The 17650-nt window shown below is 38.6% G+C and overlaps 1 long non-coding RNA gene across 3 annotated transcripts; it reads right to left on the reverse strand.

Annotated features, from left to right (window-relative positions):
* Positions 1-419: 419 nt before the first annotated feature.
* Positions 420-17508, reverse strand: LOC135275893 (uncharacterized). 3 transcript variants are annotated; one of them, XR_010343480.1, is made up of 5 exons: positions 17146-17508; positions 15630-15669; positions 2022-2088; positions 1627-1682; positions 420-704 (listed from the first exon to the last, which is right to left on the reverse strand). It is a non-coding gene; the product is annotated as an uncharacterized LOC135275893 (long non-coding RNA). The 3 variants fall into 3 exon arrangements; XR_010343479.1 differs by adding an exon at positions 15877-16080 and having other exon boundaries at positions 420-1682; XR_010343478.1 differs by having other exon boundaries at positions 420-1682.
* Between the last annotated feature and the right edge of the window lie 142 nt (positions 17509-17650).

Below are 17650 nucleotides of genomic sequence, written 5' to 3' on the forward strand. Positions count from 1 at the left end.
TTTTCTCAGCACTTTCGTGAAAACTGGTTTAATAAAGATTCTTCATGAGAAGTGCTTTCTCATGAAAGTAGCATTCAAGTATATTTATAGGCTTATTTTCCTTTTTTCAAAATAACTTTAGCATACACCTACTCAAATAAGCTACCAGTCTCATATGAACTGACTCATTTATCAATAATAAATGCAGACACTAGCGTGGGGCTGACTACTCCAACAAGAACATATAAAGTGCATTGTGTTTTTAGCTTAAGGATGTTGGGAAGCAGTAAACTTTTCTTTTTCTTGTTGTTCTAATGGCATCCACTGACTCAAACATGATTTCTCTGTCCTGAGAGAGGCTGTAAGTTCATTGCAATGGGGACAAGAACACAGGATGGGCAGAATGTAGGGGAGATGATTGATGGCACACCAAGAAAGGAATATCTCAATTTTATTGTGTTAGTTTTTCAGGGCTGCTGTAACAAAGCATCACAAACTGGGTGGCTTAAAACAATTTGCTGTCTCAGTTGTGGAAGACAGAAGTCCAAAATCAAGGTGTCAGCAGGGCCATGGTTCCTCTTAAACCTGTCGAGGAATCCTTCTTTCTCCCTTCATAGCTTCCCATGGTTTTGGCCTTCCTTGGTTGACAGCTGCATAACTCTAATCTCTGCCTTCATTATCACATGGCATTCTTGCTGTATGTCTCTGTGTCTGCATGTGGCCATCTTCTTATAAGGATGCCAATTACATTGGGTTAGGGGCCCATCTTAAGTGATTACATACATTTCCAAATTATCATGACCCTATTTCCAAATAAGGTCATATTCTGAGGTACTAAATGTTAGGACTTCAATAGATCTTTTCTGGGGGAGATACAGTGTAATCCATAACATTCATATTCACAAAAAGAAAAAAAAATGAAAAAGAATAGTTATAGATAATGGGTTGGGAGGCTAGTTGTCCCTATTACTGTTCTCAGACTACTACTTCTTTACTGTCAGTTAACAAAAAGAAAAAATTGCTTCCTGGATACTCCTGCTATTTGGCTAAATTGCCCTCTCTCTTCCTTTCTTTGGGTAGATATGGTTATGTACTTATTGATTAGTTACTTCTCACAACTAAATATTGGGTAGAGGTTCTCAAATTTTTGTTGTATATTTCCTATTATCTGAGATCTTGGTGAAAACATACAGAAGCCCAGGCCCTATCCTACTTCAAAAAGCCTGGGCCCCTCTATCTTCTAATGGCTCCCTAGGTGGATTCTAATACACTCCAAAGTTTAAGGAACACTGGCCTTGGGCTTGCAATCTTTCAACCCCAACCTTTGCCAGCATCATGGAATAATTTATTATCTACAAAGATGACCCAGCCATCATCAAGCCCTCTTATACCTTGACTTCTTCACCCTCAATGATCTAGTCCATTCCATCAGAGTCATCTACTTCTACAGCCACACTCTGGACCTTGTTATCATTATTTTACTAATCTGATGTAACCAGTATGATAGTGAATGAACTGAATTTTATAGAGCAGAATGATAACACGTTTTTTTTTCCTCTAAATCACTGTATTAGTTAAATCTTGCATTACTATAAAGAAATACCAGAGATTGAGTAATTTATAAAGAAAAGAAGTTGACTGGCTTACAGTTCTGCATACTGTACAGGTAGCATAGTAGCTTCTAGGGAGGCCTCAGGAAGCTTCTAGTCATGGAGGAAGGCAAAGTGAGAGCAGACATTTCACATAGTAAGAACAGGAACAAGAGTGGGGAGGTGCTACACACTTTTAAACAATCAGATCTCACAAGAACTCACTATCTTAAGGATAGCATCAAGGGAGGTTGTGCTAAACCATTCATGAGAAACCACCCCCATGATCCAATCACCTCCCACCAGGCCCCACCACCAACATTGGGGATTGCAATTGAACATGAAATGTGGGCGGGACACAGAGCTAAACCATATCAATCACCCTTTTCCAACTCTTCTATAGGCTAGTTGTTTCTTGTTTGTTTGTGTTCCTTGTCCCTAGGGCAGACTTACTTTCCTGGCTTCTTTCAGGTCATAAAAATTCTTCTGATAATTCTCAGTCACAAGAATGGTCTCAGTTCTGTAATTAAAATGTTCAATAAAATTTGAATCACACTCATAAAATTTGAGCCTCCCTACCCCCATCTTCTTACTGCAGTAGACTGAAAAACCTGTGGGGTAAGGAGAAGGGATGAGAATACAGATGGCTGCCTCTTCCCTCTCCTTTCTCTCTGTCCGCCAACACCCACCTTCTTACCCCCCAGTTAAGCTACCTCTGTGTCCTTTGGGATTGGATCAAGAAAAGGGAGGAGAGGTCATCAAGGTCCTACTTGGTAGGCACAGACACAGTCACCCAATGGCAGCCTCTGGTATGGCAGAATCCTGTTGCTCACTCTTTCCTTCACTGGGTATTTTTGTGAATTTTAGGGAGATGCTCCCCTTGGAACATCCTACTGTGCTCCCATTGTGAGGGCAATGTCTCTCCTCAGGCTGGCCCCCTAAAATTCTCTCCTCAGCCCCTGGCCATCTGGTGGCCACTCCCTTCCCCGTAGTCACATAGTCCCCCAGCCAGTTTTGGAATCTGAGGTAGCTTCAGGCCAGCTTCTCCACAGGCCCACATCTGGCTCAGGAGAAACAGTCACCCACGCTTGCCTCACTGCTAGTGGATGTGCAGTTTGTTCCAAATGCCCCTGCCCACTTTTCCCCTTTCCTCCCTGCTTTCTCTAACCTGGATGATTTGCACAGAGCTACTCTTACCAGTCCTTAATGCTCTTCAGACTCCAGAGGCATATTTAAACCTCTTCAGATTGTTTCAATAAAGTATCCTTATTTGAGCTAAGGAGACAGGAACACCTCTGCCTTCCCCCAGGAGAAAGGGGAAGAAACACCCAAGGCACTCCAACAATTCTCCAAAGAAAACATATCTCTTAATTTCTCAACTTCAGTATTTGTAAACATTACAGATGGTTAAGGAATTAAGGGTCACAAAACCACACTGATCCTCCCTTTGCAAATATCCCTTAGTGATATAGCTCCTCACTTTGGCACCTATTGTTTTCCCTTAAGGTTTTAGGGTCTCAGCCAAAACTAAAAGAGATAGAGCCCCAACTGAACATTCTTTTCACATAGCACATTGCTCCCTAATTTAGGAAATGATTAGCTTGCTTATTAAACACTTCTCACTAGGACTGCTACAATGACCTCAAGGAGATCCTTCTTAATTCATGGTCCCCTCTATTTTCTCTCTCATTACTAGCCCTCTCCTGCTATTAATTCTCTCCCAGGTTAGATTTCATGGTCCGTACTTTCAGTAATTTCCTTGCCAATACCATAAATTATCTTGACTATCTTTTTCTCACATCCATCTGGAAAAACCTCAATCCTGGATGAACTCAACAGCCCACACTCTCCATGCTTGCCCCAAGGCAGCTGAGGCACTGGCAGCTGAATGAAGAAACACAAAAGGGCAGGCCGATAGAACTATAATTTTAAAGTCAGTAACTCTGGGACCTCCACACTGCCAACAAGGCTGTTATGGTTCTTTGGCCAGCTGGCTCTCTTATTCTCTGCAAGGGCCATTTCAAGTCTTCCACATTCTCTTCAACCTCTAATCTCCTACTGTGCTGTTCACTCTCAGAAAATACCTCAACTTTTATTTCTTGGAGACTACAAAAATTAAATAACATCTTCTTCCTAGCAAATTTACTATGCAGCCTACACCTGTACCCATCCTATTCTCTTTCCCTCCTGTTTATTAGAGCCCTTTGTTTAGTGCAAGACCAACTCCTCTGTTTCTTGTTTGGCTCTCATCCCCTCCTACCTTCTTAAGGAGCCTACACCATTAACTATCTCTTCTCCTAGCTTCAACCTCTCTCTTCTGGATTCTTATCAGTATCTAAAGATAGTAAAGCCTCCCCATCTTAACACATCTTTTCATTTATAATTAGAATTAGTTCATATATGAAACTTATTTAACCACTCATATTACCTTATAAAGTAGGTATTCTTTTGGCCCTAGTTTTTAAGAGAAAACAAGTTCAGAGATATTCCATAACTTGTCTAAGATCACATGGCTAGTAATTAAAGTGAGATTCAAACCCAGGCGGTTTGATTCTATAGCTTTTTCTAAGTCTCTGGATTCCCTGTTAGCCTGTTTTATTGCCTATTGTTTCTCTAGATTTTCTGTTGCATTGTCTTATTGCCTTATAATCTGCTTCCTTCCCACCCTGTCACCCTTGACTTTTATTGAGATAAAATTTGAAAGTGACAGAAAAGCTGCAAGAATAATACCATGGGCTACCTATATATCCTTTATCTAGATTCACACACACAACTATATATATATATATGCACATACATATACATATACATATACAAACAAAGGCAGTTATCCAATGACATGATTCAAATTTCAGTACACAAAGTGCAAACTTCACTGCAAGGATTTCAATCTGCCAATCACTATGTAATTAACAAATGTGTATCATGATCAGTGACAGCAACCAATCATTCACTGCTTTCAAAATCTGTCAGCAGTTGATCACTGTACATCTGTTTTTTAGTTCATGCACAGACAGCAAAGCATAAAATTGTGTTACCTCCTTGTCTCCCAGTGATAAACTCACATAATATTTTATAAAAATAGGTATTAAAAAGAGGAAATTGACCAAGAGAAATGAAAATGAAGGAAAAACATGAAAAGTAGTAACCCTGGAAGTGAAATTCAAATCAAACATAGAGTTATAGAAAAGATAGTTGGTGATGGCAATGTTGACACTGTGATTATTAAAAAGACTCTAGATATGCAGTCAGGGAAACTTAGTAAAGGTAAAATTATCAACGTTAATGAAGGAAGTGGCTGTGACAAAAAAGCATGAAGATGTACCAGAGGAAGTGACATTGGCAAAAAAATTCACAAAAAGTAGGTAGATTGATAGAATTAGAAAATCTCTTTGGAAATATTTCACAACACTGAAAATGCAAAGGATAAAATAATGTAAGCGAATCCAAACTTAGAAAGGAATGATTTGTGAAAGTAGAGAAAAGATGTTTCATCAATAAGATAAATTATATAATCAGAAGCAGCAGCACTGTTCAAACTACTCGTCATAAGTTTTTTGTTGTTGTTTGTTTGCTTGTTTTTGAGACAGGGTGTTAGTCTGTCACCCAGGCCAGAATGCAGTGGCATAATCATGGGTCACTGCAACCTCTGCCTCCTGGGTGCAAGCCGTTTTCCCACTTCAACCTTCTGAGTAGCTGGGACTATAGGTTCACACCACCATGCCTGGCTAATTTTTGTAATATTTTTAGAGACACAGGATTTCACCAGGTTGCCCAGGTTGGTTTCAAACTTCTGAGCTCAAGCAAACTGCCCGCCTTGTCCTCCCAAAGTGCTGGGATTACAGGTGTGAGCCACCACACCTGGCCTTTGGTAAGTTTTAACAAAGAAATATTTAATCCTCAATATTTCTAATGTTTTAAATTATAGTGCACTAAATACAAATTAGTTTTGCTATTTTTTTTTTACATTTTTCTGCATTTACGACTGATCATAGAGTGCTCTTAATGTTTTGACAAACATTTTTAAAGGTGACCGAACAATTGTAATTTTCCCCAGTGATTATTAAGATCACTTTGTAGTTTCAGCTTGCATGGTCATTTTTATAATCCTGTACTACCAAATATTTTTACAGTCCTGCAAAGTGAAGACTGCATGTGTATAGATACAGATATTATAGTACCATTTGAAAGTCCTCTATGTATAAAATGATGTTTCATCTCCTACACATTTCAACATGTATCTCTTTTAAGAATAATGATATTCTCCTTCATGATCATAATAACTCTTATCACATGCAAAAATTTAACATTGATACCACAATATATCTACTATTCAGTACATATGCAAATTTCTTCAATTGCCTAAATAATATCCTTTATAGCATTTTAAAACCTCCCAACATCCCGTATCTATATTAGGTTTAGGCATAGCCTTCAGTTTCCTTTCATCTAGAATAGTTCCTTTTTTTCTCTCATGACGTTGATAGTTTTTAAAGAGTTCTGGGCCAGGCACGGTGGCTCAAGCCTGTAATCCCAGCACTTTGGGAGGCCGAGGCGTGTGGATCACAAGGTCAAGAGATCGAGACCATCCTGGCCAACATGGTGAAACCCCGTCTCTACTAAAAAATACAAAAAACAATTAGCTGGGCGTGGTGGCGTGCACATGTCGTCCCAGTTACCTGGTAGGCTGAGGCAGGAGAATTGCTTGAACCCGGGAGGCGGAGATTGCAGTAAGCTGAGATCTGAGATCGCACCACTGAACTCCAGCCTGGCGCCTTTATCTAATGCTTAGGTTTCAATTAAATATTTTGGCAACAGTACTACATAGATGATAGTTTGTCCTCCTTTATTCATTAATATCAGAAAGCACGTAATGTTCATTAGTCCTATCAGTATTCATTTTTAAGTTTGATCATTTGGTTAAGGTGATGTTTGTTGGATTTCTCTATTGTCAGATTATCTCTTAGTGTTACTAATGAAAATGTGTAAGGAGATACTTGGAAACTATGACCATTTTCCAATCTCTCACCTAGTGGCATTAGCATCCATTGATAATCCTTTCATTGTCAATGAAAAGCCATCCCTGGCTCTTCAGTTTCCTCATATACCATTATTATTACTTTGGTGATTGCAAAACGGTGATTTTCCAATTCTATTAACCTGTCCACATTTATTAACTAGCATTCTTCTATAAAGAAAAGCTTCCCCTCTTCTTTTGTACCCCCTCCATCTTCCCTCTTATTTCCTTTCTTGTTTTGCAATGGCTGTGATCTTGGCTTACTGCAACCACCACCTCCCAGATTCAAGCGATTCTCCTGTCTCAGCCTCCCGACTGGCTGGAATTATAGGTGTGTGCCACTATGCCCAGCTAATTTTTGTGTTTTAACAGAGACAGGGATTCACCATGTTGGCCAGGCTGGTCTCAAACTCCCAGCCCCAAATGATCTACCTGACTCAGCTTTCCAAAGTGCAGGGATTACAGGCATGAACCACCCACTACATCAGACCCCCAGACTTTTTTTAAAAAACTATTTTTTAAAAATATTTTTATAGACTCATGGATTTCCTTTTTATTCACAATTTTATAATGAATAACCATCATTATTCTTTTTATCATTCAAATTGCCCTATTTTGGCCAGTAGGAGGACCTTCAATTTGGCTTCTTTGTTCTTTGACTTCTTCCATCAGTCTGTGAATGCTTTCTTGGTTACTTTTTATTGAGTGCTAGATATTGTATTTGGATCATTGTAAAGATAATTTGAGACCAAGAAGAATGTTATCTTTCTTCAAGGAGTGCTTATATGTGCTTCTGGTAAGAGATTAAGGCCAGTAGCAATCCTACATCACCTTAATTCAATCCAATTGGAAGGCCTGAGAAAATCTGAAGGGGGATGGTTCAACCCTCTGGGAAGGTTGGCCTATTTCTGGTTTACCCTCACTCTCATGTAGTCCTTTGGGTTCCAACCCAAAACCTTGCATCGCTCCCCTTGACCTTCCTTGAACTTCAGTTTTATTCCCCTATCCTTGTTGGTCTGTCAAAATTTCTATTCAGCTTCTCAGACTCCTCTTCACAAGAGTGGTCCTAAATGCTCTACTCACCTCTCTGAGTTTCCTTCTCCCAGATATTCCAGATGTTGTCATGTTAACTCTCAGAGTAATTTTCAAAATATTTTGTCTGACTTTTGTGGTTTTTCTTGGTAAGAGTGTTAGCCGAATTGCCTAATTCACTACTGTAAGTAAAAGTTCCCCTCATTACAGCTTTACTTTTAAAAATGAAAATATGATCATGTCATTTTCCTAATTAAAGCACTTCAATGACACCCATTTTTCTTTAGGATTCTTAATTAGGAGGGCCGAAGGTCAACATTCTCAAGTAATCTCCACCCACTCTCTTTCTCACTTTCTATTTTGCAGACACAGTGGCTCTCTTTTGCATGCCACAGCTTCACAATTCTGACTTTGCACTCACCATTCTGTCTCCCGATCACCATTAGCTGCTCCCACCCATATCCTTTTGATCTAGTTCATGCTTACTCAATCATCAGCGCTCAACCAGATGTTTCTTCACCAGGAAAGGTTTCTTTTAAAGCACTTATTAAAGTTTATGCTTGTAAGTTGATTTGAGTGGTTATTTGAGTTAATATGTCTTCTTCCATATGAAACATGAAGGCAGAGATCATGTTCATTTTTTTCACCATTGCGTGCCCAGCAACTACTTGTAGCAGGCATTCAACAAAATGGGGAAATAAATAAAAATTACATCAACCAACAAGTTCTTTTCTGGGTCACTTATCTGTGTAACCATACTATTTATTTTCACCAATAGGTCTGTACCTAGGGTTCTGTCAATGCAGCTAACATTTCCTGTCTTTCAACTTTGAGGTCTGATAAAAAGTTTTGGTTTCCATTTATCTAATGCTCACATTTATTTCATTTCAATAGAGAGTTATTTTTAACCAAAGTAATATTGTTTTTTTGGTAACTTTGCAAAACTTTCAAACCAAAAGGTTACCTTGGTTTCAATGTAAACACACTGATAATTGAGAAAAAGCCATTCAGAGACTTGATTTCTAATTTAGCTAACTCTTCAGAAAGTGAAAAATAAAAATCAAAGAATCTCAGGCAGGTGGTGAAGTAAAAATGTTGCATACAGTACATAATGCTGCAAGTATTTTATTTGGCTTAATATAAATTTCCCTGGTACCATAAATTTCCATCTGTTTTGCATTTGAAAATAAAAGACAGCTGCTTCTTTAAAGTCTGTAGGCAAGAAGCCAATAAATAATGGGAATGCTAACTGATACTGTAAGTTTTTGTTTTAAGCCCAAACTTAAGCTTACATTACTAGAAACTTGCATGAGCCTGTATTGATTTTTAATTTTCATATGCTTGGTCTGGCTATTTTTCTTTCTTAAGTCATATAACATACACATATCAACTGTTTCATTTCTTTGGCCTCAAAGTCATTTCTTAGCCAACTTCCCAAAATGGGGTCATCAGGTAACAATTGGGTAATGGGAACTTTAAATTAGCTTATGTTTATAGGGATTACAGTTTCCCTCTGCCGAAGAAATATGATATGAGTGGACACACTACTGGGCAACACCTCACTTCCAGACTTTGTGAAAATAAATCTCCCTCCTCTGCAAATGCAGAATATGGCCCACTGCTCCTCTTTTACAAAACACACTTTTAAGACCTCCTAATTAACTCACATGTAAAATGGAGGAATAAACATATTTGCTACGTAAATTTAGCAATGGGGACTTTCTTAGATATGGTAGCAAGTGGCTCCAATATCTCCTTTAAACTTTAGACTTAATTATGTAATTTCCTACTAACTTTCCCACTTAAATAACTAATATATCTCAATCTTAATAAGTCCAAAACTACATTGTTATTTCTCCCTGTTCCCCAAAACCTGTTCTTCCACAATCTTCACCATCTAAGTGAAGGACAGCTCCATTCTTCTAGTTGCTCAAGCCAAAAACTGAGGAGTCATATCTGGCACTTCAGTTTCGCTCATGCACCATATCCTCTCAGCTTTACTCTCAGCATGTGTCCAGAATCTAACCACCTCTCTCCATTATCATGATCCAAGTCACCACAGTCTCTTGCCTGCTCTATTAACTAATCTTCCTGTGTTCACTCTTTCCATCCTACAAGGCTCCTCTCCACGTAACACCAGAGTGATCCTTTTAAAATGTAAATTACATAGACTTCTGTCTCAGGGTAAAATCTGTCTTAGGCCCTTACCATGAGCCTAGCCTAAAAGAACTTATGAAATCTGGCCTCTGGTTATTTTTTTGACCTCATCAGCAGTACTCTTGTTCATTCCACTCCTATCAAACTGGCTTCTGTGATTTCCCTCTAACATTCCAAGCTTGTCCCTGTACATGCTATTCCATCTACCTTGAATGCTCTTTCCCTAATAGCCATGTGACTTAGGCCTTCATTTTCCTCAGGCTTCTGGTTAAACGTTTTCCTTTGGGGGAGGTCTTCTAGGAGCAGCACATCATATTTTTTAAAAACACTTCATTTCCTTTTCTATAGCACTCTCTAATACATTATGTAGAGTGACCACACATCTTGGTTTATCAATGAAGCTCCTGATTTCATCTGTAATATATTGACATAATTGTGAATAATTATTCTCAAAGTGTCCTTTTTTGATAAAGTATGTGGTTGTCCTACCATTACCATGTCTTAGTTTCTATCTTTACAGCTTTCATCACTACCTGATGCCACTTGTCTGTCTTCCTCTCATTAGAATGTTGACAACAGTTGACCATTTATTTTATTCTCTGCTGTAATTCTAGCACTTAGAAGTACCTAGAACACAAATGCTCAAGAATATATGTTGAATGAATAAATGAAGTCATTGATTACCTGATATACGTCCGGTGCTCTACCGGGAACCAAAGAGGAGAAGACAAATACAACATAGTCCCTATTCAATGCACAGGGTCCATGAAATTTAAATATATATATTTGTATTATATATATAAATAATAAATATATAAATACAAATATAGAAGTATGTATATTACAAATACATATTATTTTTATATATAAATATATATGTATATTTAAAGTGGTTTAAATGATTCTTATGTGCAGGCCAGTTTAAAAACCCAGGAACTATCTGCCTAGTGGAGGAGTCAGAGATGAAAGGCAGGTGAGCATCAGAATGATCTCTCTTTAGTGAATGGCTAGGATGTCCAGTCTGCCAAAATCAACATACTGAATTTGGACATCAACATGAAAATGTATGCTGTGTACAGGAGCCTGCACAGTGAGGCCAGCCAGGGCTATTAAGGAATTCAATTCCTAAATTCTATTACTGTGCTGGGGGAAAAAAACCAAAAAAACAAAAACCTTCTTTACTATAAAAACAGAGTATTGGCTTTACAGTGCCTAAATAGCAAAAATGGGAACTCTTCATGGCCCAGAATGTCTTTGAATGTCTAAGAAGTGGGGAAAGGAAAGCTTTCCCACAAAGAACTGTGTCTGGGGCTGGATGAAAATGAGCACTCTGTCACAATTTATTTGCTGTAGAGAAGAGATTTGTAACCAAACCCATGCACGTAAGCTCTAATTATATCCTTAGGATAAATTCATACTAGTAGAACTGCTGTTAACTCGGATGATCTCTGCACATGATTATCAACATCTTTAATTTTAGTTGGGAATTCACTTTTTTTTAAAGTAGAGGTTTAAAATGTTTTTGATTTTAGATGTACCCCAAGTGAAAAATAACTGAGTCTCTTAACATTCTAAACAATAATACTTCTAGCTACTGTAAGAAATCTGCTGTGGTAATCCTCTTCTCTGACAATATAGTTAGGCTTAATTCACCCTCTCTATGCAGTTGTCCCTCAGTATTCTCAGGGACATGGTTTCAGGAACCCTCAGGATACCAAAATCCATGGATGCTCAAGTCCCCTATAGAAAATGGTGTAGTATTTGCATATACCCTACACATGTTCTCCTATATACTTCAAATCATCTCTGGGTTACTTATACTACTTAATAAAATGCTATGTAAATAGTTGTTATATTGTACTTTTATTCATATTATTTTTTTGTTTTATTTCCTAAATATTTTTGAGCTATGGTTGGTTGAATCCATGGATGTGGAGTGTGCAGATGCTGAGGGCTAACTGTATTTGGCCTTGCATGTGTATCTCTATTATGGCACTTACTGGCTAGGCTAGTGTGTGTGTTTTCCTACTTGGCCACACCCCGAAGCCACGTCCTCCCCACCCGCAAGTGTTTTAGAAGACTACAAGTTCTTAAAGCAGTAGTGCCTAGAGAATTTCTTCAAAGTGCAAATTCTCCTGACCTGTTCTCTGAGATTTAGGAGGACTAGGGTAGGACTGGGGAATCTGTAGCAGGCTTTCCCAAGTGATTCTGGGCAGTCAGTTCACACACTTCCTTATAAGAAACTGACGAGTGGAGACTGTCTTAGTCACCATTGCACAACTACTGCCAGATAAATGTGCGTTGAATCAATTGACTGAATGTTCAGGAAAACATCTGGGGACTTCTCTGAGGAAATCATCTTATATAGACCTAAAGCCAGTTAGATCAGACAGTACTTTGAGTACGTGTTGTGAGAATTACTCAACAGGTCCAAAACTGAAGGAACTGAAGAGAAAACTTGACTGTTAAGGATCTTGTGAAAACAAAACAGTCAAGCAGATGATTAGGCAATTTACAACTGCAAATCTTAGACAATCAGAATACTTTGTGATATTCTTTAAGCATTTTAGATCTTGTCCTATTCATACTTGATCTGTTTCATTTTCTACTAGGCCTTGTAATCCTCACCTTTCCCAGACAGAGGCACCTCATTAGAGGCAGAGAAAAATGTGAGTTTCAGGAGGGAGGAAATTATAACTGAGAAATATTTTTAAGACTTGGAAATGATCTGCAAGGTGCATTTTCTATCAAAATAAAATTCAAAATATGAATTTTAAGTTTACACTTATCAAAGCATGTTCATGACAGGCTCTAAACCAACCTACCTTAGAGGTTACCTTTAAATCATTAATTCATGTTTGTCAACTCCCCTACTTTGCTGCTCAACATATTCCCTAGCAGCACTTTCTAATCTTCTCCCATGAACATCATATTTAAAACCCAGTTGAAATAAATTACAATCCAAATCTCATCTTGTAGAATCCCACAGGAACAGAACTCCTCAGGGAAATAGGAAATCTTCCTTTGGGTAAGTTCCAGGAGTTGGTTCATTATAATTACATCAAGATAGTATTTTTAATAATAAATTTTATATGTTTAAAAACAACAGTAATTCAGTTGCCTAGATAATAATAGTTTCATTTTATTTATTTACTTACTTAGACAGGGTCTTGCTTTGTTGCCTAGGCTGGATTGCAGTAATGCGATGATTTATTTATTTATTTATTGAGACAAGGTCTTGCTCTGTTGCCCAGGCTGGATTGCAGTAATGCGACCATGGCTCACTGCAACCTCCTTGGCTTATGTGATCCTCCTGCCTCAACTGCCTAATAGCTGGGATTATAGGTGCATGCACCATCCCTGGCTAATTTCTTTTTAAAAAATTTTGGTAGAGATGGGGTCCCACTATGTTTTCCAGGCTGGTCACAAACTCCTAGCCTCAAGTAATTCTCCTTCCTTGGCCTCTCAAAGCACTGGGATTATAGGTGTGAGCCACTAGATCCAGCCTTTTTCACTTTAGATATATGAGATACATGCACATATGCACTTTTGAGTTAAAGAATAAATTACATGTACACTCATAGAAAACATTATAGCTTTGACTTAGTCCTCTTAGATAAGGAGTTGTTAGTCTGTCATTTATGCAAGTTGGCTGTATTTCCCTTGTATAGCACGGGGAATACTGTCTTTTAGTATAGCAAAGCTAAAAGACAGAGCCTTTGTTTTCAAATCTCAGGTTTTTCATTCTGCTGTGAGTCATGTTATTCACTGTTCCCTTATGTGGTAACCAAAAATGATTCTTTCCACAAGAAGGATGTTAGGAAATTAACTAACAATTATGAAAACAGAAAGCAACAGAATATTGATATTTACATTTTGATAGCACTTACTGTTAATGAAAATGAAAACTGGAGGCCTTGGGTCACTTGAAATTCAAGTAAGAAGGAATGGCTTTTATATTAATAAAGTGTTCATTGTAAGTACTCTACTGATAACTGCTCAGTCATGCTGAAGGCAAATTCAGTAGATAAAAGAAATTATCAATAAAAGGAATTGGAAATTAAGATATTTCCATTCTTTAAGCATATTTAAAGATAATTTGGCCAGGCATGGTGGCTCATGCCTGTAGTCTTGGCACTTTGGGCAGGCCCAGGCAGGTGGATTGCTTGAAGCCAGGAGTTTGAGACCAGCCTAGCCAACACGGCAAAACCACATCTCAACTAAAAATACGAAAATCAGCTGAGCGTGGTGGCCTGTGCCTGTAATCCAAGCTACTCAGGTGGCTGAGGCAGGGGAATTGAACCTGGAGGTGGAGGTTGCAGTGAGTCGAGATCACGCCACTACACTCCAGCCTGGGGGACAGAGCGGGACCCTGTCTCAAAAAAAAAAAAAAAAAGAAATTAATAAAAGTAAAGATAATTAAATAGCTTACAGTCACATATAAAATATATATACATACATATGCCATATATATATATGGTATATACTTGTGTCTTCTGTAGTTTTGAAGAGTGCTCTGGGAGGAGCCACATCTTATTCATCTATGTGTACTTATAATATTTAGTCCAGTTACTGGAATGTAATAGATATGTAGTAAATAAGTTATGATGAAAAAAAGTAAATTGACACGTGCAACGAGAATGAACTAGATAAGCAAAAAATATTATAATTACTTGGCATATTAAACAGCTATTTGTTTAAAAGACTATATTAACATGGAAAGCTGTTTATGACATGTTAGGTAAAATAATATAGAAAAATACCTTGAAAAAATAATACAGATTGTAACTATATCAAAGTGTTAAAATGAGATTTAGAGACCAGGTCCTGTTCTGTTGCCCAGGCTGGAGTGCAATGGTGTGATCGTAGCTCACTGCAGCCTTGACCTCCTGGGCTTAAGCAATCCTCAGACCTCAGCTTCCAAGTAGCAGGGACTAGAGGCTCATGCCACCGTGCCCAGCTAATTAAAAACTTTTTCATAGAGATGGGGGTCTCACCATGTTGGACAGGCTGCTCTTGAACTCCTGCCCTCAACTGATCCTCCTGCCTTAACCTCCTGAAGTGTTGGAATTACAGGTATGAGCCACTGCTTGGTCAAAGTGAGACTTTAGAAGGTTCAACTATGGGCATCATTATTTCTTCTTTCTACTTCCTGGTTTTCTTTAATTAATATGTTTATTAATCTTACAATAGTTTGATATATTTATGGAATTAGCAGGAAATGTTACAGGAGTTGTATTGCTTTGTGACAGTTCTTGTATTTCTGACATACTAACTCACATTACTTTTTTTTTTTTTTTTTTGAGATGGAGTCTCGCTCTGTCATCCAGGCTGGAGCGCAGTGGTGCAATCTTGCTCACTGCAACCTCCTGGGTTCAAGTGATTCTCCTGCCTCAGCCTCCCAAGTAGCTAAGATTATAGGCACATGCCACCATGCCCAGCTACTTTTTTGTATTTTTAGTAGAGACAAGGTTTTACTGTGTTAGCCAGGATGATCTTGATCTCCTGACCTCATGGTCCACCCACCTCAGCCTCCCAAAGTGCTGGGATTACAGGCATGAGCCACTGTGCCTGGCCTACTTACATTAGTATCTAACTGGTAGAGCCTAGAAGCAGGAAGATTACTTAGGAGATACAGTTTATGAATTAGCTAAGAAGGTGTTCATCTATACATAATAGATAACAGTTTAACAAATTGGGATTTATTTTTTAAACACATTAAATCTAGAGGCAGCCAGTCTAGGACAGCTGCAGCAATTTCAAGAGGTCATGAGTGAGTCAAGTTCCTTCTATCTTTCTGCCCCAGCATCCTTAGCTTATGGCTTCTATCTTTATATTTTCCAAGTCATACTCACCTTCATTTTTGTCAAGAAATTTCATCTCCATTATGTTATTCTAGAAGAAAGAACAAAAGAAATGGGTGACTCTATATTAGGAAAGGAAATGCTTTTCTAGAAATCTCAAGCATGTGTCTAGAAGTGTATCCCATGGCCATCCATAACTGCATGGGATACAGGGAAATGAATTTTTCAGCTAGGCACATTATCACCCCTCCTTCAAAAAAAGATGGGTCACATCTGAAGTAGAGATTGTAGAGGATACCTTTTCTGGAGCAGTAGAACTTCAGCAGTCTGAGGAGCCTAAATCCAAGATTTTGAGTCCAGAATTTGGTGTCGTTTTTCCCTTTGAGGCAATTAACATTCAGAAAGCAATAGTGGAGAGAGGTTGGGAAAAAAGCCCGAGTTTTCAACTGCCTCAAGGAGAGTGGGTGTGGGATTGGATGAGTAAAAATTTTGAGTTCAGGACCTAAGGAGGAAAGATTTTAAGTTGGAACTGGGTTATACCCTGGAAGTAACTTTTAATTATTCTTTGATTGGATTAAGGTGGTCTGTCCCTAATCTAAGTAACTACTAAAATGTCACACCTCCCAATATTCACAATCTTGTGTAGTTCCTTCCCACACTGATGCTGAGCTTGGCCATGTGACTTGCTTTGGCCAGTGACACATTAGTAAGCATGATAAAGGTAAAGGCTTGCACATTGAGGCTTGTCTTTTTGGAATGTCCACTCTTGCAACTCTAAAACTATGATGCTGCGAGGAAGTCTAAATTAGTCATATGGAGAAGCCATGAAGAGAAAAACCAAGGCATGTAGCTAACAGCCTTCTTTGTGTTCCAGCATCCTTAGCTTGTGGCTTCCATCTCCATATTTTCCACATCATGTTCACGTTCATTTTTGTTATGAGACTCCACGTCCATCCTCAAGTCCCAAGACTTATGACCCTATTTGAGCCATTCCAGCCAGGCCCCAGACATCATGGAGCAGAAATGAGCCACCTGTACTATACTCTGACTGAATTCCCGAGCCAGAGAATTCAGAATCATGAGCAAATAAAAGAGCCATTGTTTTAAGTCATTGTATTTTGGGGGTGGTTTGAACACAGCAATAAATAACTGAAATACTACTAAAAGTATAAAGAATGTATAACAAATAACCTAATTGTTGGAAAAGAGTGGAATTAAAAATAATCTATTAAAAGGACAGTAAAGAAACAGAACAAACGAGAAAAACAGAAAGCGAACTTATGGTAAACTCAAATATTAGCTTCTAGCCAATCTATGTACGAGTAGACACAGACCAAGATCTTGTCTCAATAAGATTTTAAAAGTAAAGATTTTCACCTTTCACCTATTGTCCTCTGAATTCCGCCCATATCATTCTCACTTTAGTTTAATGGCCCTGCCTTGATGCAATTTGAAATAAGCTGCTGAAAAGGTAACACCCTTAATCTATTCTTTGCTGGTGTGCTTACCTAGTCTGGTTTAGAACAGTTTAACAAAGGCTTAGAATCATAACGTCTATGATTATTACCTCTTAGCTCCTAGTTTTACTGACTTCCATGTCTGGAATTACCAGCACTTTTTTTCATATATATGGATTATATGAACTCAATGTATGTATTGTTTCTTCTCTCACCACTGAAAATCGATTCAATACATGGAGTCACAATTCAAAATATTTTACAGCCCAGAAAATATGGCCATTCCGTATGTGGTGTGTATTTCAGAGGTGAGTACACGGTGCTCTGCAAGCTCCACGAGGACAAAAACGAAGTCCAGGCTACATGCCTGGCACGTAACAGGCACTCTGACAGACATTTGCTGAAAGAATAAATTAGTCACTACGGCATTTGTGGGCTTTAAAACACAAGTAAATGCGCTTCCAACGTCAAAACCTCCGAGCTAGGTTTCCCTTCTGCAAGGTGGCGTACGAGGCCCATGAAACAGTCGGCCCCCGCAGGTGCGCAGCCCGTCCGGCCTGTCCCGCGCGGGGCAAGCGACCTCGTCTGGTGGCGGCGGCGGCGGCGGCGGAGGCT

Source organism: Aotus nancymaae, unplaced genomic scaffold (assembly GCF_030222135.1).
Source record: "Aotus nancymaae isolate 86718 unplaced genomic scaffold, 86718_ANA_hifiasm-v0.15.2.pri h1tg000019l, whole genome shotgun sequence".
Classification (NCBI taxonomy): domain Eukaryota; kingdom Metazoa; phylum Chordata; class Mammalia; order Primates; family Aotidae; genus Aotus; species Aotus nancymaae.